The sequence below is a fragment of the Microcaecilia unicolor genome, chromosome 2, assembly GCF_901765095.1.
Source record: "Microcaecilia unicolor chromosome 2, aMicUni1.1, whole genome shotgun sequence".
NCBI classification, from domain to species: domain Eukaryota; kingdom Metazoa; phylum Chordata; class Amphibia; order Gymnophiona; family Siphonopidae; genus Microcaecilia; species Microcaecilia unicolor.
The window spans coordinates 646,447,646-646,474,386 of record NC_044032.1 but is presented as its reverse complement, the minus strand read 5'-3'; positions in this window follow the sequence as shown (position 1 = coordinate 646,474,386).

Genomic DNA, 26,741 nt, shown 5'->3' with positions numbered 1-26,741 from the left:
GTCTCAATAGCAGAGTATGGACATTTCTTCCAGGAATTTGTCCAACCCTCTTTTAAACCCACACGCATTAACCGCTGTTACCACATTCTCCAGAGCTTAACTATTCATTGAGTGAAAAAAGTATTTCCTCTTACTTGTTTTAAAAGTATTTCCATGTAACTTCCTCACATGTCCCCTAGTCTTTGTACTTTTGGAACAAGTAAAAAAAATTGATTTACTTCTACCCGTTCTACACCACTCAGGATTTTGTAGACCTCAATCATATCTCCCCTCATCCGTCTCTTTTCCGAGCTGAAGAGCCCTAACCTCTTTAGCCTTTCCTCATACGAAAGGAGTTCCATCCCCTTTATCATTTTGGTCACTCTTCTTTGAACCTTTTCTAATTCTGCTATATCTTTTTTGAGATACGGCAACCAGAACTGAACACAATACTCAGGGTGTAGATGCACCATGGAGCGATACAAAGGCATTATAGTATTTTTGGTCTTATTCACCATCCCTTTCCTAACAATTCCCAGCATCTTGTTTGCTTTTTTTGGCTGCCGCCACACACTGAGCAGCAGATTTCAGCGTATTATCTGCAATGACACCTAGATCATTTTCTTGAGTGCTGCCCCATAGGCGGACCCTAGCATCAAGTAACTGTGATTTGGATTATTCTTTCCAAGGTGTATCACCTTGCATTTGTCCACAAATTTCATCTGCCATTTGGACGCCCAATCTTCCAATTTCCTAAGGTCTTCCTGCAATATTTCACAGTCTGCACATGTTTTAACAACCTTGAATAGTTTTGTATCATCTGCAAATTTAATCACCCTGCTCGTCGTTCCGATTTCCATATCATTTATAAATATGTTAAATAGCATAATGGTCGGTTTGTCAGATGCAGGCAGCCCTCAGCCAGCACCCCCCCTGACCCTCGAGTTCAGTGGCTCCCCCAGCTAATTATGCAACCACCTCATCAGTCAATTAATTTAGAAAACACTGCTAGACAGAGAAGTCCACGAGCCTTTCCTGCATCTGTTTTCTCCATCCTACTCATCGTAGCAGTGAAAAGGGGCTTTGGCAAGACCTTGACCACAGCTCTGGCTGAAATTTGGAAAGTTCTCTCCAGGGCCTGAGACCTCCTGTGGCAACGGGTCCAAGGCTACTGTATATTACAGTGTTTAGTCTATGGTTGTTCAACCTTCCTGTGAACTTAAGACTCTTCCTGCACCAGGGAAGGTTTATTTATTTTAACTCATTTCGTTTCTGTATGTTTTCAATCTAGAAGCCCACAGTTTTGTTCCTGCAGTTTTCCTGTGGGCCCACTTATATCATTGTTCTGTAGAGTAAAATATGCGGAGCAGCGATGGGAGACAGGACTGGAGGGCTCTGCTTCTGTATTGTGAAATGTGGTGAATGATGGGGCCAAGGGCTGGGTGATTGAACCTTCCGTGCACTGCTATAACAGAAAACAGAAAGTAAACCTCAGTCTGTGCTAAGCTCATTGTGCAAGGGATTTATAAGACCTGAATTACAAATAATAAGTACATAAGTAATGCCATACTGGGAAAAGACCAAGGGTCCATCGAGCCCAGCATCCTGTCCACGACAGCAGCCAATCCAGGCCAAGGGCACCTGGCAAGCTTCCCAAACGTACAAACATTCTATACATGTTATTCCTGGAATTGTGGATTTTTCCAAGTCCATTTAGTAGCGGTTTATGGACTTGTCCTTTGGGAAACCGTGTAACCCCTTTTTAAACTCTGCTAGTCTAACCGCCTTCACCACTTTCTCCGGCAACGAATTCCAGAGTTTAATTACACGTTGGGTGAAGAAACATTTTCTCCGATTTGTTTTAAATTTACTACACTGTAGTTTCATCGCGTGCCCCCTAGTCCTAGTATTTTTGGAAAGCGTGAACAGACGCTTCACATCCACCTGTTCCACTCCACTCATTATTTATATAACTCTATCATGTCTCCCCTCAGCCGTCTCTTCTCCAAGCTGAATAGCCCTAGTCTCCTTAATCTTTCTTTATAGGGAAGTCGTCCCATCCCCGCTATCATTTTAGTCGCCCTTCGCTGCACCTTTTCCAATTCTACTATATCTTTTTGAAAAGGAAGGGAAAAAATGCAAAGCTGCAACTTAATTTTAGAAATGTGCTAAATGGGCTGGCAGAGTTCTGTGTGCCATATGTATTTATTTTTAAAATGTATATACCACCTAATAACTAACACCCCCCCCCCCCCCCCCCCCCTGGTTTACTAAGCTGCACTAGTGGCTGTCACACGCTAATGTGGAGGAGTGGCCTAATGGTTAGAGCACTGGTTTTATAATCCAGAGGTGGCCGGTTCAAATCCCACTGCTGCTCCTTGTGATCTTGGGTAAATCACTTAACCCTCCATTTGCCTCAGGTACAAACTTAGATTATGAGCCCTCCTGGGACAGAGAAATATCCCAAGTACCTGAATGTAACTCACTTTCAGCTACTACTGAAAAAGGTGTGAGCAAAATCTAAATAAATAAATACTAGTTTTAGATTCTGTTGCTACTATTTGAGATTCTACATGGAATGTTGCTAGTGGAGGAGTAGCCTAGTGGTTAGTGCAGTGGAACATGGAATGTTGCTACTATTGGAGATTCTACATGGAATGTTGCTACTATTTGAGATTCTACATGGAATGTTAATGTTGCTATTCCACTAGCAACATTCCATGTAGAAGCCTGCCCTTGCAGATCATCAACGCGGCCACGCAGGCTTCTGTTTCTATGAGTCTGACGTCCTGCACGTACGTGCAGGACGTCAGACTCACAGAAACAGAAGCCTGCGTGGCCGCAATTGGTGATCTGAAAGGGCAGGCTTCTACAGGGCATGCTGCTAGTGGAGGAGTAGCCTAGTGGTTGGCGCACCGGTCTTGCAATCCAGAGGTGGCTGGTTCAACTCCCACTGCTGCTCTTTGTGATCTTGGGCAAGTCACCTAATCCTCCATTGCCTCAAGTACAAACTTAGATTGTGAGCCCTCCTGGGACAGAGGAATAACCAGAGTACCTGAATGTAACTCACCTTGAGCTACTACTGAAAAGTTGTGAGCAACAAATAAATAAATAAAATATTGGAACAGATCTGGCCAAAAGCAGAAGCCTGGCAAAGCAGGCTTCTATGAGGCGTCTGACGTCCTGCACATACATGGAGGACGTCAGACTCACAGAAACAGAAGCCTGCCCTTGTAGATCAGCAACGATTCTGGAATCCTAAAGAGTGACAAGATTCCATGCAGAATCTCAGAGTAGCAACATTCCATGTAGAACCCTAAAGAATAACAGGTGGAGGAGTGGCCTAAGAGCATTGGTCTTGCAATCCAGAGGTGGCTGGTTCAACTCCCACTACTGCTCTTTGTGATCTTGGGCAAGTCACCTAACCCTCCATTGCCTCAAGTACAAACTTAGATTGTGAGCCCTCCTGGGACAGAGGAATATCCAGAGTACCTGAATGTAACTCACCTTGAGCTACTACTGAAAAAGGTGTGAGCAAAATCTAAATAAAGATTCTGGAATCCTAAAGAGTGACATGCAGAATCTCAGAGTAGCAACATTCCATGTAGAACCCTAAAGAATAACAGGTGGAGGAGTGGCCTAAGAGCATTGGTCTTGCAATCCAGAGGTGGCTGGTTCAACTCCCACTACTGCTCTTTGTGATCTTGGGCAAGTCACCTAACCCTCCATTGCCTCAAGTACAAACTTAGATTGTGAGCCCTCCTGGGACAGAGAAATATCCAGAGTACCTGAATGTAACTCACCTTGAGCTACTACTGAAAAAGGTGTGAGCAAAATCTAAATAAAGATTCTGGAATCCTAAAGAGTGACATGCAGAATCTCAGAGTAGCAACATTCCATGTAGAACCCTAAAGAATAACAGGTGGAGGAGTGGCCTAAGAGCATTGGTCTTGCAATCCAGAGGTGGCTGGTTCAACTCCCACTACTGCTCTTTGTGATCTTGGGCAAGTCACCTAACCCTCCATTGCCTCAAGTACAAACTTAGATTGTGAGCCCTCCTGGGACAGAGAAATATCCAGAGTACCTGAATGTAACTCACCTTGAGCTGCTACTGAAAAAGGTGTGAGCAAAATCTAAATAAATAATGCTGACACAGCCCATTCACTTTGAATGGGCTGTGTCGGTATTGCCAGGCATCTGCCTGCCCATCACTGAACCCCATCCCTCCCTGGTGTACCATACAGGCATCCCTGGCACCTGCAGTGATTCAATTATTGCTGCCTGCGCTGGCCCTGCAGGCTTCCATTGGCCAGGTCCCGCCCTCGCTTTCATCATTTCCTGTCTGCTAAATGTTGTCACTGCATAGATCAGTTTCAATGCTGCCCCCAGCCTGTCCCATTTTAAAATGGATCAGTTTGGCTGTTTAGCGGTTTAAAGGGCCAAAATTACCCACATTTGTCCTGGATTTATTTATTTTTGGAAAAAAAATGTATGTAGTCAGTACCACTGCTAAGGATATCAGTGTGTCTGAACATTGACCTACTCAGAATATTAGGAAATATTTGGAAAAGAATGACGAATAACAGTGAGAATATCATTACCCTCCATTGCCCCAGGTACAAAACAGAATGTGAGCCCTCTAGGGACATAGAAAATACCTGCATATCATCTGTACAATGCTTCGTACGTCTAGTAGCACTATAGAAATGATTAGTAGTAGTACTAGAAACAGACCACCTTACATCAATATTTCCCAAGTCCAGTCCTGGAGTACCCCTCGCCAGTCAAGTTCTCAGGATATCCACAATGAATATGCATGAACTTCATTTGCATACACTGCCTCCATTATATTCAAATCTCCTTCATGCATATTCATTTTGGATATCCTGAAAACCCGTCTGGCAAGGGGTACTCCAGAACTGCACTTGGGGAAACACTGCCTTACACCTTTATTCCTGCAACTTACTACTACTATTACTACTTAACATTTCTAGAGCGCTACTAGGGTTACGCAGCGCTGTACAAATTAACAAAGAAGGATGGTCCCTGCTCAAAGGAGCTTACAATCTAAAGAACGAAATGTCAAGTTAGGGCAGTCTAGCTTTCCTGAGTAGAGGTGTAGTGGTTAGGTGCCGAAGGCGACATTGAAGAGGTGGGCTTTGAGCAATGATTTGAAGATGGGCAGGGAGGGGGCCTGGCGTATGGGCTCAGGGAGTTTGTTCCAAGCATGGGGTGAGGCGAGGCAGAAAGGGCGGAGCCTGGAGTTGGCGGCGGTGGTGAAGGGTACTGAAAGGAGGGATTTGTCTTGAGAGCGGAGGTTACGGGTAGGAACATAAGGGGAGATGAGGGTTGAGAGGTAAGGAGGGGCTGCAGATCGAGTGCATTTGTAGGTTAGTAGCAGAAGCTTGAACTGTATGCGGTACCTGATCGGAAGCCAGTGAAGTGACTTGAGGAGAAGGGTGATATGAGTATATCGGTCAAGGCAGAAGATAAGACGAGCAGCAGATTTCTGAATGGACTGAAGGGAGGATAGATGGTTAAGTGGAAGGCCAGTGAGGAGTAGGTTGCAGTAGTCAAGGCGAGAGGTAATGAGAGAGTGGATGAGAGTTTGGGTGGTGTGCTCAGAGAGGAAAGGGCGAATTTTGCTAATGTTATAGAGGAAGAAGCGACAGGTCTTGGCTATCTGCTGGATATGTGCAGAGAAGGAGAGGGAGGAGTCGAAGATGACACCGAGGTTGCGGGCAGATGAGACAGGGACGATGAGGGTGTTATCAACTGAGATAGATATCAACTTCATTGGCTTCCATTCATTTTGGAGTATGGTTTAAAATCTTGTGCCCCATCTTACTTATCCTCTTGAGCATTCCCTACACACCCTCTCAGTCACTTATATCTTTGATACCAATTGGCTGGTTTTACCTGGTCCGAAGCAAGCTCGTTATGAAGCAAAACGGCATTCTGCTTTTTATTTCTTAGCTACTAAATTATGGAATGACCTCCGTGGATATATTCCTGTAGAGCAGTCCCATAAGAATTTCAAAAGTTTATTCAAAATGTATTTTTCTAGTATGTCCTTTGGAGAGTGACCATTGAGTCAGCTGGTCAGATCCAGTACTTCTTATTACTTAGTGTGCAGGTTTCAATGAATCTAGGTAAATGTGGCTTTCCTATTGCATTATTTTGCTGTTCCTTTCCATACCATGATAATTTTATTTGTTAGTTGCCTTGATCTGCTCTTCAGCAAAGGCATTATATCAAGATTGGTACCCCTGGTAAATACTTTAAAAATCAGGGAATAAGTTTCCACCTAAGGAGAATCCAATAAACATAAGAACTAGGAAACTTTCTTAAAGTAAGCCAGTTATTCAGTGTAACAGGAGGAAAAACCTCAAGAAGCACCTTCTTGCTTTCAAAAGGCAAATAGAAGGGCTAGGGCTTCTACATCATAGGAAAAAACCTCCTGGGGCTATTTAAATCAAATAATCAGAAAAGTTCATAACATCGCTGATAAATAAACCTAATTCCGATGTTAGAAAAAGCAGTACTTAGCTTCAATATCTGAGACTCAAATCTTCGTATAAATAAATAGATGCTTCTTGAGGTTTTTCCTCCTGTTACACTGAATAACTGGCTTACTTTAAGAAAGTTTCCTAGTTCTTATGTTTATTGGATACCCCTGGTAAATACCCATATAAAGTTAGAACAGCTTTTTTATCTGGGCTCTTACTCGATCAGCAGACTAAATATCTCCCCACTTGCTTCATGCTAGGTTCCTGTTCGTCCCTTGGTTCCTATCTCATGTCTGATTCCTTCCACATCTAACCTGTGATTGCTGTTTCACATCTGGTTCCTGATCCTGCCTGGTTTCTGTCTTGCTCGACATTGCGCGGGGCCTAGTCTCTCCATCCTTGCTCTTGCCCAGGGAAAGTCCTGATAGTTATTTGGATCTGAAATTTCATCATTAAAATACAAACAACTTTATTATGTTTAAGAAAGAAGAACAATCATTGAAAGCAAATATGTTCCACGCTTCTACTTTTGCATGCTTGGTGAAGTAATCGATTTACAGGTGGTTGATTGATACCTTTTGATAAAACAATCTGTCCGAAAAAGCAGACATGCATGTTCACGTGGTAACCTGTCATAAGCATCTATCAATGTGTCATCAACTCTTTTTCTCTTGTCAGTACTAATTTCCCCTAAAGCCATTGCCTCCTTTGAAATGAATGTAAAATGTGTCTTGAAATTCAAGTTGACGACTAAGAAAAACGTCCAGGCTCCTCCCCTGGCCCTGTTCTCTACCTAGGTTGGGTTTCTGCTTTGTCCTCACTTTTCCAAAGCTAAGGATCCTCAGCTTCTCCTCTGTGTGCCTGGGTCTTGCTTTGTGAACATACTTACTTCCCTCTTTTCCCAGAGTTATCAACCTGCCACTAATTCTAGGCGCCCACATTCAAAGTCAATGTCTAAGTAACCAAAAATAGTATCGATGGGAAGAGTAGCCTCGTCTTGTGCACGGAAACAAGAAATCTGTCCAAAAACGATATTGTGTATCATGTCCTGTGAACATGAACCAACTTAAGTAAAGTCTTCAGATGTAAGAAATCCTTTAACGATTTGTTTGTTTTTTAATTAATTACACCTAAGGTGGTGTTTTCCTGGCATTTCTCCAGTGCTGTTCCTATGGCCTCATCTCCTTTGAGTACTTCTTAAATCATGCTTTGTTTTGTTTCAGGTAAAATTGCATCGTCCTTCAGGGCAGGGATGGTAATTCATTACCTTGGATGACATCACTGGTCGTGACGAGCTTGTATCATTTCAGTGGAAGCATAGAAGCCACATTGTTCCAGGGAAAACTCATGCTATCCCTCCTACACACATGTAAAGTACTTCTGTCTTGGATCTGGATTCCTGCCTCAGGAGCTCCATCTTTTCTACTTCAGTTACGGTTCATAGTAGGAACATAGAGGGACATAATCAAACGGGGCCGGCCATCTATATGGGCGGCCATCTCTAAAGCCGGCCCCGGAAAGCGGCATACCCGACCGTCTTATCGAAACAAGATGGCAATCTTTCGTTTTGATAATACGGCCGGGGCCGGCCAAATCTCAACATTTGGGCTGGCGTTAGAGATCGCCGCCATTGGTTTCCCGCCGATAATGGAAACTAATGGCGGCCATCTCAAACCTGGCCAAATCCAAGCCATTTGGTCATGGGAGGAGCCAACATTTGTAGTGCACTGGTCCCCCTCACATGCCAGGACACCAACCAGGCACCCTAGGGGGCACTGCAGTGGACTTTACAAATTGATCCCAGGTGCATAGCTCCCTTACCTTGGGTGCAGAGCCCCCAACCCCCCCCCCCCCAAAAAAAAAAACCCATTACCCACAGCCGTACAACACTACCATAGCCCTTAAAGGGTAAAGGGGGGCACCTACATGTGGGTACAGTGGGTTTGTGGTGGGTTTTGGAGGGCTCACATTTCTCACCACAAGTGTAACAGGTAGGGGGGGTATGGGTCTGGGTCCGCCTGCCTGAAGTGCACTGCACCCACTAAACATTGCTCCAGGGACATGCATACTGCTGTCATGGAGCTGGGTATGACATTTGAGGCTGGCATAGAGGCTGGCAAAAACTGTTTTAAAAAATTTTGGGGGGTGGGAGGGGGTTGGTGACCACTGGGGGAGTAAGGGGAGGTCATCCCCTATTCTCTCCAGTGGTCATCTGTTCAGTTGGGGCACTTTTTTGAGACTTGGGCCTAAAAATAAATGGACCAAGTGAAGTCGGCCAAGTGCTCGTCAGACCCGGCCTTCTTTTTTCCATTATCGGCCGAAGCCGTCCATCTCGTAAACACGCCCCTGTCCCGCCTTCTGAACTGTGCCAAAATGCCCCCTTCAACTTTGGCCAGCCCTGCGACGGAATGCAGTTGAAGCCGGCCAATCGGCTTTCGATTATACCGATTTAGCCGGGTTCAGGAGATGGCCGGCCATCTCCCGATTTGTGTCGGAAGATGGCCGGCCTTCTCCTTCGAAAATAAGCAGGCTAGTAACATAATATAGTAACATAGTAGATGACGGCAGAAAAAGACCTGCATGGTCTATCCAGTCTGCCCAACAAGATAAACTCACTGTACATGCTATGTAATACTTTATATGTGTACCTGAGTTTGATTTGTCCCTGCCTTTCTCAGGGCACAGACCGTAGAAGTCTGTCCTGCATTGGTTTTATTCTCCAAATACCGGCATCGCCACCCAATGTCCGCTAAGATTCCATAGATCCATTCCTTCTAAACAGGATTCCTTTGTGGACTGGAGGAGCAGCCTAGTGGTTAGTGCAGCAGACTTTGGTCATGGGGAACTGGGTTCAATTCCCACTGCAAATCCTTGTGACTGTGGGCAAGTCACTTAACCCTCCATTGTACCAGGTACAAAATAAGGTACCTGTACATATGCAAACTGCTTTGAATGTAATTACAAAATACCACAGAAAGGCAGTATGTCAAGTCCCATTTCCCTTTATCCCATGCGTGTTTGAATTCCATTACCATTTTCATCTCCACCACCTCCCGCGGGAGGGCATTCCACATATCCACCACCCTCTCTGTGAAAAAATACTTCCTGACATTAGTCCTGAGTCTGCCCCCCTTCAACCTCAATTCATGTCCTCTAGTTCTATCGCCTTCCCATCTCTGGAAAAGGTTCATTTGCAGATTTCCACTACCCACTGGGAAAAACCCCCACAAAAAATATGCTATACCAGTCCTTTTAACAATGCTTCAGTCCGTTTAACGACTTTCCAAATATCTAACATGGATATTTCTAGGAATTCTGCCCCAATTGCTCCCACCAGAGGCATTGTTAGGTGGGGTTCAAGGGCATCAGCCACTCCCCCAAACAGATTTTGAATGAAATGGCTTCTATGGGAATTGGGTCTGCAGTCTTGCACTGGTACCTATTTACAAAAGGTTTGCTCCCCCTGATGTCAGAACTTGGCTACACTTCTGGCTCCCAATTTAACTGGCTTTAAAGTTGACCCCAAATGAGACAATTGTACAGGAGATGTAAACCAGATCTCTCCAAAGAGGAAAAACCATCTTGGGATAAACACCTAGCGGAGGGAGACATGAAGAGCTAGGCGGATGAGGGATAGGCCTTTCCCCTGAGCTTAATAAAGCCTCAGAATCCAATCCAGAAGTTGGAAATACAGGACCACCCTTATTCAAAGGAACCAGATATTTCTCAACTGGTCCTGGAGCTGAGGGAGTACTCACAGCTGATAATAGCAATTTTCCTTTTCATTTCCCCATAAGATATAAATAAAGTACCTGTGTGATAATGACTGCCCACACCATCTGACAGAATCCTATACCCACCGAGGCTTCAAAGGGGCTCACTAGGGGCCTGACGTACCCCTTAGATCACGCCCATTTGGCCACGCTCTGCAGCCGCACCACAGAGACTGCTGGAGATCTACTCCGGAGGTTGGACTGCAAAGATGATGTCAGTGGGCTGCTTCTTTCACCAGGCTCCTCTCAGGGTTGCCTGCATCAGCTGGACCACAGCCAACTTCTTCACCAGGCACGCCCTCTCCATCCTCCCCGAGGGCCACAGAGGCTGCTGGAATTTCACTCTGGAGGCTAGCCTGCAACAATGATGTCAGTCGGCTGTCTCTTTCACTGGGCTATTCTCAGCGGTGTCTCTACCAGCTGGACCACGGCTGGAATTTTCAGTAGGCACGGGCTCTCCTTCCTCTCCCCTGCCCTAACTTTTAACCCTTTTGTTGACACAACTTCCTGTTTCTGCCTTGGCACAATGAGGGACATAGTCAGACACATAATTTTTGGCAGGCTTGAACCCCATCCCACTGTCTGGCATCTTCTCTCCCCTAGGCCACAGTTAATCTGGCTCTCTTAAATCCCCCCACACACACAGTACCTTTTAAATCTTTCAGTGCTGCCTACAGCGGTCAGTGACTCACACTGGCTGCTTGCGCTCTGATGCAACTTCCTATAGGACCAGGAAGTTGTGTCAGAGGGAAGGCTCAAGGCCGGCGCAAACAGCCAGTATGAGTCACTGCTCACTGCCGACCCAGCACTGAGGGATTTTAAAGGTACTGGGTGTGGGGGGGGGGGGCTTAGAGGAATTAAGTTAAGACACTGGATCACTGGGAATCATCAGCTGTGGAGCTTGGGGATTCCCCCCAATTTCATACCAGCTGTACCACTACAGGATGGGCCTGAGCTCACAGGGGGTGGGCTTATGCCACCCAGGCCCATCTGTGGATGTAGGTGCCTACTTGTTAATTTGCCCCAAATTATTTTATTTATTTATTTATTTGTAACATTTGTATCCCACATTTTCCCACCTATTTGCAGGCTCAATGTGGCTTACATAGTACCATGAAGGCATTCGCCTAGACCGGTACAACAAATACAAGGTGATATAATGGTTGATTAATGGTACATGTGTTTTAGGTACAATGGGATCGAAGGGGGGAAGGTTATATTGTCCATTACGAGCTTTGGTTTTACTGTGTTGCAGGATGTAGGTATTTATGTTGAATCGGTGGGGTATGACTTTTTGAACAGGTTGGTGTTTAGTAATTTCCTGAAGTTTAGGTGGCCGTAGGTTGTTTTCACAGCTTTTGGCAATGCGTTCCATAGTCGTGTGCTTATATAGGAGAAGCTGGATGCGTAGGTTGTTTTGTATTTAAGTCCTTTGCAGTTTGGGTAATGGAGGTTTAGGTATGTTCGAGATAATCTGGATACGTTTCTGATTTACCAATGAGGTCTATGAGGTCCGTCATGTATTCTGGGGCTTGGCCGTGGATAATTTAGTGGACCAGGGTGCACAGGGCCGGTCAAACCCGGTAAGCGGGGTAAGCGCCGCAGGGGGAGGCCTGCCTTCAAGGGCGCCGCTGCGGCACCATACCGCGCCGCTCTTGGTGCTTTAAATCTTTAATTTACCTCCGCTCCAGCAGCCGCGTCATTTGAAAGCCCTGCCCCGTCTCTAGCCTTCCCTCCCTTCGTGAGTTCTTTCCACAGTCCCGCCTTCTGATGTCATTTCCTCAAGGGCGGGACTTCGGAACGAACTCACGAAGGGAGGGAAGGCTAGAGGCGGGGCAGGGCTTTCAAATGACGCGGCTGCTGGAACAGAGGTAAATTAAAGATTTAAAGCGCCAAGGGTGGCGCGGTATGGCGGGGGATGGGGCGGAGAATCGCTGGACAGGGGCAGGGTGGGAGAAGAGAGAAAGGAGATGCTGGTGGGGGCGCGCGTGGGCGCCAACTCAGTCTGCAGGGGGGGGCGCCAGAGACCCTAGGACCGGCCCTGAGGGTGCAGATTTTGAAGGTAATGCGTTCTTTGATTGGAAGCAAGGGAAGTAAAACTGGCTCAATCTGTCCTGCTTTTCCTGGATATAACAAAAGAGAGGGAACGAAGTACAAACTAAAGTCCAAACAAAAAAAAAACAGCACAAAGCACCAAGGCACTTTCACTTTCTGTGCTTTGTAGCTTTTACTATATGAGACGTGGGGTAAGGAATAATATATTGTAGAGGAATATATTCGAGTTATTCCCCAAGTTTTCCACGTCATCACTGTGACCCCTGACGCAGGTGCTAGTCACCGAAACACGGCCCGTGTCGGGTCTTTTTGTCAAGGCTCATTCATTAAAGAACTGTGTTCCATTTTTAAAGGCCCGTGGTGCTGTTTTTTTTGTTTCTGCTTTTCCTGGAGCCATATGGTAACCCTAACTAGAGGCTGCAACGAAGGACATACAGAGGAAAAGAACAATGGAAAAGCCTATTTCAGTAAAACCCTGTGATGGTATCGCATATATTTACAAGTGTTATGACAGATGTTATTTTTGATTAGTATGTGGTACGAAGATTCTTGGGGAACCAAATCAGAGCCTCTGAAACCACATGAAGCAGCTATAGTACAGCAGAAAAACACACTTGGGCACACAGCCAGTATATGTCACAATGATTTAAATTGAACGTATGGAGTATTCTGAGACCATATTGTTCTTTACTCAGGGTTAGAATCATTAAGGGAGTCATTTGATAAAGGAATTCTTGCATGGAGATGCCAGTTTATGTCAGTAAAATGTCTCATCCTGACATCCAAGAATGCACTAAGGGGTCCTTTTACTAAAGTGCGCTGAAACATGGCCTGTGGTACTGTAGATGCGTGCTTTGGGCGCGCGCAGAATCATTTTTTTAGCGCACCTGTAAAAAAAATGCCTTTTTAAAATTTTTGCCGAAAATGGACACGCGGCAAAATGAAAATTGGCGCTGGTCCATTTTGGGTCTGAGACCTTACTGCCAGCCATTGACCTAGCGGTAAAGTCTCATGCGGTAACCGGGCGGTAATGACCTACGCGCGCCAAATGCCGCTTGACACACGTAGCTGACGCGTACCAGAAAATAACAAATATTTTTCAGACACGCGCCAAAAAATGAAATTACCGCAAAGGCCACACGGTAGCCGGGTGGTAACTCGGAACTGGCGCCAGTTGGGCGCCTAGGCGCTTATGCGGCTTAGTAAAACTGCCCCTAAGACAAGTAGTTTACTTCGGGAAGAGCATGGAAGGAGTCATGACATGCATGCATAGGTTTTAAGATATATACCTATGAATGTACTTCAGCCACATCCCTGAACACCAAATTTTGTGCTGTTATTTTAATTATATACTAGCCGTTAAGCCAGTTAAAACGGGCGAGATTTGTGTTTTGCAAAATGTAATAATTCTCACCTCCATCCATCCATGTGCAGCAAACCTCCTCTCTCCCCTGGCCTCCCCCCCATGGCCAGCAGCCGTCCTGTATCCCCTGGCCTCCCCTCCTCCCGTCCAGCAACCACCCTCTGTCCCCTGCTCTCTCCCCTGCCCTCCCCCCATGTCCAGCAGCCCTCCTCTCTCCCCTGGCCTCACCCTGTCCACCAATCCTCCCCCCATATCCAGCAATCCTCCTCTTTCCCTTGTCCACCAACCCTGCCCTCCCCCCTTGTCCAGCAACCCTCCTCTCTGCCCTGCTCTCACCCCATGTCCAGCAACCATGCCCTCTCCCCCTGCCCTCCCCCCATGTCCAGCTACCCTCCTCGCCGCCGCTCCCTCCCCCCTCCGTACCGGGGCCCCTGCACTGACCTGACAGCGCCTCTCACCTCCACACGGAGGTGAGAGGCGCTGTCAGGTCAGTGCAGGGGGCCCGATACGGAGGGGGGCAGGAGCGGCAGTGGGGATGTGGGGAGGTTGGTGTGCGCGATGTTCGTTTCCAGGCTCCAGCGGCAGCGGCGGCGTCCTACAGTCCTCTCTGTTCCGCCCTCTGACGTCATCACGTCTTGACACGAGGGCAGGACAGAGAGGGAAGTCTCTACTGCGCATTTGCAGGTGAGTCGGTCACTTTCCATTTATACGTTTGATTTATTTTAAAAGCTTATATACCACCAATAACTAGGTTGGTCATTCATAATCAACCACAAATCCAAAAATATTACTCGGCATCAAACAGCAGACACGTGTATAGTTACTAAAACGCAGAAACAAACAGTTTTGTATTCAAAATTTTTTTTTTTTAACTGATTAAGGTCAGAGCATCGCCGAAGCTGGCCGGAGAGTTCATTCCACACGGAGATTCCAGCTGACACAAAAGCCGAAGCTCTTGTATCAGCATATCACATTTGCATTATGCGTCAACAGAAATTTGCATAGTCGATTCCCATCTTAACATACGTCTGGGATGGTACACCTGCGGTACTTGCTTCAGGAAAAACGGAGCAGAAGCAAACAACCCCTGATGAACAATTGTCAGCACCTTAAAGTGAGTCCTTTGTGCCACCGGAAGCCAGCATAGTTGCTTAAGAGCAGGTGTCACGGGTGAAAATCTAGATAAACCCACAATTGTTCTCACAGCAGGCATTCTGGACTATCTGCAATGCCTTAACTCCTGAAGCAGCCAAACCAACGTACAAGGCATTGCAGTAGTCCAATCATATCAAAACCACACAACGGTAATCATACAAAGTAAGCAGGAACACAAAGGGTGGGCCTGTGAAATAAGACAGCCAGACAAAGGGATATAAATGAAGACACGTGTTTATTTAATTCAATCCTGAGGCCCGTTACATCACAGGGTCAGGAACACAAAGTAAGACGCCTCTGTAGTTCAAGAAGCACAGTCTTATGCAGGCCTCCAGCTGGCGGACCCAGAACACAATCTGTGGCTGGTGAGGCTGTCATACCCCAAACACAGCCTGGAGGTGCTTCTTGATTATTCTATGAGTTCTAGGGTCTGGCTTCAGCCCGACCACAGAGCAAGGCGTACCTCAGCCAGGCCCAGTCATAACTGTAAACTGTGCTGGCATATTCTGGGGCTTCCTTCCTTCTTTCCTTCCTTCCTTCCTTCCTTCCTTCCTTCCTTCCTTCCTTCCTTCCTTCCTTCCTTCCTTCCTTCCTTCCTTCCTTCCTTCCTTCCTTCCTTCCTTCCTTCCTTCCTTCCCTGGGCCTCCTTAACCTTAGTCTAGCCCTTTCCTTTATACTTCCTGGTTCTGACTCCACCCTTCCCAGCTCACTTCCTCCCAGGGCGAAATTAGTGTTCTTAAGGTAGCTCAGTTTATCTGAGGGACTATTCTTAAGAGTCAGGGGCAGTGTCCTATAAAACCCCTTGCAAGCATTTTACACATGTAAACAGAGATTTCAGAAAGCTGCTATTTATACATGGAGATCCACACCATGTATAGATTTCAAGAGGATGGATTTGGGAGACTTGGGTAGGGCAGAGTAGATGAAGTATGCTTGTCTTTATCTGACATTTGTTACTATGTTACTGTAATCCCCTGTTAAATTGGGATTACTAAAGAGAGTGAGTTCCTTTGAGGTAAGGTTACCATATTTTGTCCCCCCAAAAGGAGGACACATGCCCCGCCCCACCACATACCCTGCCCCGTCCCCTTCCATACCTGCCCAGCCCCATGTCACACCCTCGCTCTGCCCCCTGTCACATTTCCCCTGTCACATACCCCGTCGCCCCCCCTCCCCGTCACCCCCCTCCCCTTACCTTATTACTGCCCTGGTGGTCTAGTGACCTCTTCAGGGCAGGAAAGAGCCCTCTCTTTCCTCCCCGGAGCGCAGCCCTGCATGCATCCTTCCTGTTGCTGATCCTCGGTGCCGAGTCCAAATGGCCGCCGTGAGTTGAAGTCTCGCAAGGTCACTTCAACTGTCGGCGGCCATTTTGAATCGGCTCCGAGGATCAGCAACAGGAAAGATGCATGCAGCAGCGCTCCGGGCAGGAAAGAGAGGGCTCTTTCCTGTCCCCAAGGTGGAAGAGGTCACTAGACCACCAGGGCACTAGTACGTAAGGGGAGGGGAGGCTAGCAATCTGCCCGTTTGTCCGGATATCTGGACAAACGAGCAGGCTGGCACCCGCCCACCAGCCTGCCCATTTGTCCAGAAATCCAGACAAAGGGGCAGATTGGCAAAACCCAGACATGCCCTCAAAAAGAGGACATGTCCGGGTAAATCCGGACATATGGTAACCCTACTGTGAGGAGTCACTGAGGGGAGTGATTGGGAGGTCCCGGGGGGGAGGGGAAGAAGCCCAGCCCATGGGAATGTTTATGAAACAAAATGCAGAGGAAAAGTACCCTGGTATAGAAGATGAGTTATGGTCTTTGGTTGCCTGCAGGTGAAAGCTAACTATATCATCCCCTGCCACTGACCCAGCAGGGGAAGGAGAGTCCTGGGCTGCTAATTACATCTGGACTGAAATTAAGGTACAGCTGTTGCAGTGCCCAAAATAACTGGGGAAGGACCATGAGCTTGATTAGGACTGGGGAGTCCTACCCAGGAGCAGGACTCAGAGCAGAAATCATCTCGTCTTCTCAAGGCTAGTGTGTGACAAAGCAGAGGACAGCTCGTGAAGGGGTTCGTGCCTGATGGAAGAGGAAAGATAAGGAGTAGGAGTAAACTGACATCTAGCCAGTGGCGTAGGAAGGGGGGGCGCTGGGGGGGGGGGTGTCGGCTCGCTGGTTCCCTGCTTTTTCTGCCCCGGAACAGGTTACTTCCTGTTCCGGGGCAGAGAAAGCAGGGAAGCAGCAGAGCCGACGCAGCTCCCAGTGACGTGCACTGGGGGCGGATCGGCCCTCCCGCCTGCCCCCCGCTGAAAGGTAGGGTGCGTTTCGGGGAGGGGTGCGCTCCAGAGGGGGGGGGGGGCGCCGTGCCCTGCACCCGGGGGGGGGGGGTGCGCAGCGGCGACCCGCCCCGGGTGTCAGGCACCCTCGCTACGGCACTGCATCTACCTACCAGGATAGGCATAGACAGAAGCAGGTGTTCATATGTACATAGCCCCGATTTATAATATTCCCTGTATATACACCTTAATGAGGAATAGACCCCTCAAACACTAATAATAGTACCACTAAAACAGCTTAAGAGTTGAAACCAAAGTTACTACCCTGCCAGTTGCAGAGAAGTTCAATAAAAGTTAGGGGGTCCTTTTACTCAGGTGCGTTGAAAAATGGCCTGCGGTAGAGTAGACGCATGTTTTGGGCGCGTGTAGAATTATTTTTGAGCGCACCTACAAAAAAAATGCCTTTTTAAAAGTTTTGCCGAAAATGGACGTGCGGCACAATGAAAATTGCCAGGCATCCATTTCGGGTCTGAGACCTTACCGCCAGCCATTGACTTAGCGGTAAGGTCTCACACGGTAACCAGAAGGTAATGGCCTTCACGCATCAGATGCCACTTGACACGTGTAGCTGACGCGCGCCAGAAATCTAAAAATATTTTTCATGCGCGCGTTGCGGACACACGCCAAAATTGAAATTACCGTGACGGCCACGTGGTAACTGGATGGTAGCTCCAATTTGGCACTCATTGAGCACGCATAGGCGCCTACATTGCTTAGTAAAAGGGCCTCTGTTATAAAGCTCCGGAAGTGCAGTGTAGTTCCTGGACTGAGGAGCGGATTGGACCCCCTGCCTGGCAAAGGTTCTCCCTAACCTTGGATCGCTATTCCGGACCATTGACCCACTCCCAGCTCTCCTGGAGTTTGACTGAAGACTTGAGTGTGATAAGCGTGGTTTCAAAAAGCACTGACTGTGTTTTATGGGCCCGGGACCAGGGCTACAACCACATGAGACCCGGGTTACATTACTTTGTTACTATGGTCTTGTCTTATTTCTCTTCTAGCTTATTTTCCTCTCTTTCTTGATGACTATCAGTTGGATCTCGTCCTTCTGAGAACATTAAACACAGCTTTTAGACTTAAAATATTTTTCGTGATACCAAATAAAGGAGTTGTAACTTGATGTTATCAACATAATTATGCCCAGGCAAAAATCCAGATTCCTCAGCAAAAACTGCCAAAACCAACCTTCAGTTTTTCACAGTACGTAATATTGTATATATTGTTTTCAAACTCTTAACATGTTTGCAAAGAAAGGTGAGGGGTGTGCATGGTTATGAATGCCAGCAATTGTTATATTTATTGGAGGCCTTCCACGTTAGAATCAATTTATAAGTTCATAACACTTCTTAATGATTTGTAATACATTGGCTCAGTGCCCAGATCTAATGATCTTTGACATTCTTGGCTCGCACATCAAAGGTTTCAATTGCTTCCCCTCCCCACCCCACCTTCACTCCACTAGATGCATGATAGAAAAAGCACTTCTTGATCAGTCCGAACCTTGATGAGAAGTTGCAATTAGTAAAAGCTAAATATTTCTGTGTCTTTACTGCAAACAACAACAACAAAATCATAATTACATCATTAGAGATCTTCATCAACTCCACCATAGAATTGTCCGGTTGGTCTATGACGTCTCTTATACTGCTACTTCCAAACTATCTGAGGCTGTTATTGTTCCCTGTTTCCCTCTAGGTTTCTAAGGGTTCCTTTTACTAAGGTGCGCCAAACAATGGCCTGCACTGGTGTAGATGCGTGTATTGGACGCAAACAGGTCCAATTTTTGGCACACCTGCAAAAAAGGCCTCTTTTTTTTTAGCCGAAAATGGATGTGCGGCAAAATAAAATTTTTTGCGCGTCCGTTTTGGGTCTGAGACCTTACCACCACCCATTGACAGCGGTAAGGTCTCACGCGTTAACCGGGCAGTAATCGTCAGCACACGCACAATGCCGATTACCTCCTGGTTAGCGCCACGCGCTGAAAAACTTTCCGGTGCGTGTAGCGGATGCGTGTAGAAAAATGAAATTACTGCCCGGGTCAAGCAGTAGCCGGGCGGTAGTTCAAAATTGACACATGTAGGACACGCGTATGTTCCTACGCGGCTTAGTAAAAGGGCCCCTTAAATTCTTGCAAGAGCACCCCTTTCAAGATTAGACTGGCAAGCACATGGTGTTCGACTTTTTACTAAAACTGAGAGCTTCTAGATGGCTTTTTTCCTTCAGTTGTGATGGGGCCTGAGATTCTGGCTTTTGGTTGCTGTAGGTTATCTGCCTTCCCTTCTGTCTGTGGCTTGAATGTTTGTTCTGGTTTGTAAGCTTCCACCTATCCGCTGACATCTCATGTTCTGCTCTCTGAGGACGATGCAGAAATCTAACCGCAAGGGTACTGTGCATCGCATGTGCACATTATTGGCTGAGCAATACAGAGAGGGCTTGAGTACTGGTATTAACTTGCACAGAAGACTTGGGCGTACAATGTATGCTTATGAGACTATTACTTCTAATTTGGCAATGTACAGCAGAAAATAGAGGCTTTTGACATACGCATAATGCGAGACTTTTTTTATTTGCCAGGTCAAAGAGCAGTATTGAAGGACTGAGAGGATTTCATGCACTTTTTGCAAAGTCAATGTTTCTCTTTTTTTTTTGTGCACTACAGGAGACTGGGTTTTTAGAAGGGGGTTGGCAATGCATGGTACTAGATTTGGGGTGAACTTAGGTAATAGTAATGTGGAGGGGCATAATCGAATGGCAGCGGCCATCTATATGGCCGGCGATGTAAAGAGCGGTCCTGAACCGTATTATTGAAAAAGATGGGTGGCCATCTTTCGTTTCGATAATACGGTTGGGGCCCGCCAAATGCTTTGGATTTGGCCGGGTTTGAGATGGCCGGCATCGGTTTTCGGTGATAATGGAAACTGAGAGCGGCCATCTCAAACCCAGCCAAATCCAAGGCATTTGGTCATGGGAGGAGCCAGCATTTGTAGTGCACTGGTCCACCTCACATGCCAGGACACCAACCGGGCACCCTAGGGGGCACTGCAGTGGACATCACAAATTCCTCCCAGCTGCATAGCTCCCTTAACTTGTGTGTTGAGCCCCCCAACCCCCCCCAAAACCCACTACCCATAAGTCTACACCATTACCATAGCCCTTACAAGTGAGGGGGGCACCTACATGTGGGTATAGTGGGTTTCGGGTGAATTTTGGAGGGCTCACATTTACCACCACAAGTGTAACAGGTAGGGGGGGATGGGCCTGTGTCCGCCTGCCTGAAGTGCACTGCACCCACTAAAAACTGCTCCAGGGACCTGCATACTGCTGTGATGGAGCTGGGTATGACATTTCAGGCTGGCATAGAGGCTGGCACAAAAATGTTTTAAAATTTTTTTTTGGGGGGGGGGAGAGGGTTGGTGGCCACTGGGGGAGTAAGAGGAGGTCATCCCCGATTCTTTCCGGTGGTCATCTGGTCAGTTTGGGCACCTTTTGAAGGCTTGGTCATGAAACAAAAGGGACCATGTAAAATTGGCCAAATGCTCGTCAAAGCCAGACTTCTTTTTTCCATTGTCGGCTGGGGGCGCCCATCTGTTAAGCACACCCTGTCCCGCCTTCAGTACACTACCGACACACCCCCTTGAACTTTGGCCAGCCCCGCAACGGAAAGCAGTTGAGGCCGGCCAAAATCGGCTTTCGATTATGCAGATTTGGCCGGCTCTGAGAGAAGGGTGGCCATCTCCCTATTTGTGATGGCCACCATTCTCTTTCGAAAATAAGCAGGATAGTAACATAGTAGATGATGGCAGAGAAAGACCTGTACGGTCCATCCAGTCTGCCCAACAAGATAAACTCATATGTGCTACTTTAGGTGTATACCTGACCTTGATTTGTATCTCAAAACACAGATGGGGTTCACACTTTCCACAAAAGTTCAGCAACACAGAAAAGGTGGAAAGGAAACCAACTTCAAGAGATCTGTCGAGACGCAAGAGTAAGATGCTCCCAAATCAAACTTTATTTGGACCCTACACGGTCCGTGTTTCGGCTTAGACAAGCCTTCATCAGGGGTCAATCAGTGAGTGCACAATCATATGATGATTGACGATGGAGCACATGAAACAAATGTCTCTTGATAAGTGAAAGTAGGCTTACTCGCACCGGCATCAATCGTCAATCATGATTGACCCCTGATGAAGGCTTGTCTAAGCCGAAACATCTCTCCTTAATTTTATCCCTCCTTACCCTTTCTCCCAAATTACACTATCCTATCCTGTCTACCCTCTTTTATCCTAGTCATATATTATCTAGCTCAACATCATACACTACTAAGCCCGATTTTACGTTGTTTTAATACTATTTTATTGAAAATTCTATTAACTTTGTATTTCAAATTACTATGTAAACCGCATTGAGCCTGCATTGTGTGGGAAGGCGCGGGGTACAAATGTAATAATAATAATATGCAGACATATCTCATGAACAATCATTGTGGATATCTTGTAGTCCTTGAGGTTCAGTGTTTCTTGCCTGGATATTGCTAATGTCAACAAAGGAATTATGAGCCTCATGCATATTATAGTTTATTTTAATTTAATTTCATTTTGGCATTTATTATCCGCTTAACGATTAAGTTCTAGGCAGGGAACAATCCAGGAAAATTACAACAGTTACAGATAACAAAATGTAAGCAGATCCTAAGATTTAGGGGGTCTTTTACGAGACCACGGTAGCATATTTAGCTTGCGGTAGAAATGAGCTGGTGGTAAACTCCAAGAGGCCCATAGGAATATATAAGTACATAAGTATTGCCATACTGGGAAAGACCAAAGGTCCATCGAGCCCAGCATCCTGTTTCCAACAGTGGCCAATCCAGGTCACAAATACCTGCAAGATCCCAAAAAAGTACAAAACATTTTATACTGTTTATTCCCAAAATAGTGGATTTTCCCCAAGTTCATTTAATAACGGCCTATGGACTTTTCCTTTAGGAAGCCGTTCAAGCCTTTTTTAAACTCCGCTAAGCTAACCGCCTTTATCACATTCTCTGGCAAAGAATTCCAGAGTTTAATTACACATTGAGTGAAGAAAAACTTTATCCAATTCATTTTAAATTTACTACATTGTAGCTTCATCGCATGCCCCAAAGTCCTAGTATTTTTGGAAAGCGTGAACAGACGCTTCACATCTACCCATTCAACTCCACTCATATTTTATAGACCTCTATCATATCTCCCCTCAGCTGCCTCTTCTCCAAGCCGAAGAGCCCTAGCCGCTTTAGCCTTTCCTCATAGGGAAGTCGTCCCATCCCCTTTAGCATTTTCGTTGCCCTTCTCTGCACCTTTTCTAATTCCACTATATCTTTTTTGAGAAGCGGTGACCAGAATTGAACACAATTTACTGCCAGCTGATTTGTACCGTGAGTAAAAGGCCCCCTTAATGAAGCTGCTAGTGAATTATGAGATGGAGAGATGGGAATGGCCTAAAATCTCAAAAGAAAGAGGTTGATGTGGGTCAAGCAGGCTTTATCTATTATAGAAAGTTATTAAATATATTTGCTTGACGCAGCACATATCTTTTCATTGTCAATTTTGCTAACACACCATTAGATGCTCTCTAACTATCCAGAATTTCTTCGACTGCAGACCCTGTGCCCTTTTTTTTAGCACTGCCCTTCTTCAGGTGTCTTGGAAGGCTTCCCATCCCATCTCTGCTTGGCTGGGTTTATCTTGGCACGTATCGCATGTGGCCCAGAAAAATTGCTGTACAAGGAGCCGTCTGTGCAGTGATTTCCTGAAAACTAATGGGAGGTAGTTTCTGAATTCATTATATTTAAGGGCAAAATGGAATGATCCCAGTGGGACGCCCATTAATAACCAGGCAACCATTAGCGGAAGAGAAGAGGTAGCCAGATCAGCCGAATGTCAAATGAATCAACAGCTGTTCTGATCGGTAATAGAACTTTCATTCCTGTATCTCTCTAAAACTAAAACTGGCATTCATTTCAACATGTTTCTCTGTTTCTCATGCTGACAAAACACATAATCAGTGCGTTTTTTTTTTTTAGTAAAAAAGGTGCCGGTACTCAAATGCTAGGCCGCCCTTCAGGGGTTGGGTGATCACTGAGGGACCCACCCCCACAATAGCCAAGCCCCCTGCAACCGGTCACAGAATGTATGACAAGGCAGAATTGGTGTGTAGTGCCTGAGCTCTTTCATTAAAACTTGGTGTCCATGGGTCAATTTTAGCAGACAATGGAAAAGGTGCCGGTACTCAGTATCCCAAAGTACCCCCTCAAAAAAAGCCCTGAGTATAATAGAAATAAATGCGTGACACTTGAAATTAGCCTTTCCCACTGCTTCTAGACATGATCCAGTGTACCTTAAATCACTGATGTGAAAAACTGAAATATATTTACACTAGCCGTTGAGCCCGTTAAAACGGGCTGGTGGGTCGCCACCCCCCTCCCCCCCGAGTTCGCTGCCCCCGCCACCCCTCCACCCGGCCCCTCTCTTCGCTATTCAGCAGGCAGAGATCAGCTGAGCTCCCGTGACCTTCCTTCTCTGCCTGTGTCCCACCCTCGTGTGACGTAACATCAGCGAGGGCGGGACACAGGCAGGGAAGGAAGGCCAACGGCAGCTCAGCTGATCTGCCTGCTGCGGAGATGTAAGTTGAATAGCGAAGAGACGGCCGGGTGGAGGGGTGGTGGTGACTCCGGGGGGGGGGGTACCAGTGGTGGCGACCTCGGGAGGGGGGTAGCGTTGGCGACCTCGGCGGTTCCCTCCCCTTCGCGCAGTTTCCCTCTCTGTCCCACCCCCCGTCATCACGTATTGACGCGGGGGCGGGACAGACAGGGAAGTCTCAACTGCGCATTTGCGAGTGAGTATGATCACTCGCCGTTTATATGTTTGATGATAGTGACGTTCTAAAATCAGGACGTCACAAAATTGTAGTGTAAAGGTATTCAACAGCAAAAAGTCCTGTTTTTGTATCATTAAAAAAATACCTCCAAAGCTCTGCCTATCTGAAATCTGAAGAACTGCTATAAGCAGTCGGGTTTTTTTGTTTGTTTGTTTACACTTTTATTAGATTTTACCACAAAAGGTATCGCTACAAAAACAGAAATAACAAGAACTGCAAGATGGTGAGACAAATCCCCCCTCCCCCCAATAGAAACTAGATGAATTGTGAGAACAGAGAGAGCACTATATCCTAATCACTTATTCAGGTGTTGTAATCAGGGCCTAAATTATTCAATTCAATTCTTGTATACCGCTAATATCCCCTTTCCAGGGTTCCGTGCAGTTTACGTTCAAGGTGAGACAAAAGCAAATAGTGTAAGTGTGAGGTATGAGAACAATTAGAGGCCATTGATGTAATGCATGAGACCAAAAACATTATAGGAAAGGATAATAGGAGGTAGAAGTCAATGGATTGTTTCAAAGCAGTCTTTGGGACGAGAAAGGTTTTTAGCCTCTTCCTGAAGTTCAGGTAGCTGTTTTATGTTCTGATGGGAATAGGTGGACAGTTCCATATTTTGACTCCAAGTACGGGGAATAGAGAGCTGAAAATCTTCTGATTTTGAATTGTCTTTTGAAACGGTGACGCTAGCATCAGTTGTTCTTTTAGTCTGTTAGACTGGACCAAACATAACCAAGTGGTCTTAGTCAGCAGTTCAGAGGTGAAGCCCTGTAAGATTTGAAAAACTAAACAAGTAGCTTTGAACCTGAGTCTTTCTGCTATGGGAAGCCAGTGCAGTTTGTTTAGCTGAGTTGAAACACTAGTATATCTGTTCAATCTAGCAGCTGTATTCTGTATGATTTGCAGTTTTTTCTGATATTGACATTTAATACCAAAAAATAGAACGTTACAGTAATCCAAGTGAGGTAGGACTAACATTTGGACTAGTAGTACAAAGGCTTTTTGGTCGAAGAATGATCTGACTAGATGTAGCTGTTTCATTTTGAATAGTGATTTCTTCCATAGCAAAGCGAAGGTGAGTGAAGAATCAAGCAAGACCCCTAGTAGTCTGGTTTCAGATCTGACTGTAAAGATTTGACCATTGGTCAAGGATATTGATGATGGGATCTCAGTTCCCTGATTTCGTAACCACAGGACCTTGGCTTTTTGAGCATTCAATTTCAGTTTATTGGTCATGCGATTATCAAACGTTTTGTAGATTCACTTAATTTTTCCACCATAATATTATACTTATATACTATACATATTGAGTTCCACCAAAAGTGAATGGGTGACATATTTTTCCAATATTTCAGGATAGTATGTATTACTATGGAGGCCATTATCTGAAAGATACTGGTACTATTAGGCACTGGATTTGCAGGAAAAGTATGCAGTCATAGGACAGTGGGATTTGAATGTCAAAGACAGTACACATCTGATACCATTCCTGCTGTCAAAAGCTGTTTACCACAGGGCGATCATCTAGAGCAGTGGTTTCCAACATGCGGCCCCTGAACTACTCCATTATGACCCTACATATGCTCTGCTGGTAAACAATATGCAGACACAGGTATCTCATCAATGATACTTGCCAAAGTTATGGTATTGGCTACAGCTAACAAGCCACAATTAAGTGACTTTAAATATATCCTGTGTTGTGGAATCAATATTTCATGCTTAATAATCACTTGATATAGTAATTGCAAACGATCTCACATAAGTGTATCACTCAGGTATGTCATCTTATGACATTTGCTATGTTGACAAGCCAAAATAAAGTGTTAAAATATTTGTAGAATCAATATGACCACGTTCTTTATAAAATTCCTTGGTAAAAAAAAAAAGCAGGGCCATGTTCATATTGTACATACCAATTGGCGCTACAGACATTCTGATGGTTTCAAGCATCCCCCATCAACATAGTTTCTGAATAATATGTTTTCATTGAGTGTCCGTTCTCTTGAGGCTAGAGAAGTAGACTTGGTGGAGCTGAGGGAGACAGAGAGGATGTTGTAGAGAAGTCCCACCTCCAGTCTGGTGAAGTAGGAAGTACTCCTGTGGCCAGGACCTGCCCACCAGGGGATGCACTATCCTCTTGCACCGAGGATATGTCTCCAAGTGCTGCCCTGGAGGGAAGGGTTAGGACAACTGTTGTAGTTGGTGATTCGATCATTAGGCATATAGATAGCTGGGTGGCTGGTGGACGTGAGTATCGCCTGGTGACTTGCCTGCCTGGTGCGAAGGTGGTGGGTCTCACGTGTCACCTAGATAGGATTTTAGATAGTGCTGGGGAGGAGTCAGCTGTCTTGGTACATGTGGGAACCAATGACATAAGAAAATGTGGGAGAAAGGTTCTGGAAGCCAAATTTAGACTCTTAGGTAGAAAGCTCAAATCCAGAACCTCTAGGGTAGCAGTTTCTGAAATGTCTATATGCGAATGCCAGGAGCCTAAGAAATAAGATGAGAGAGTTAGAATATATTGCACTAAATGAAAAATTAGATATAACAGGCATTTCTGAGATCTGGTGGAAGGAGGATAACCAGTGGGACACTGTCATATCAGGGTACAAATTATAGCATAGTGATAGGGTGGATCGAATTGGTGGAGGGGTAGCATTGTATAT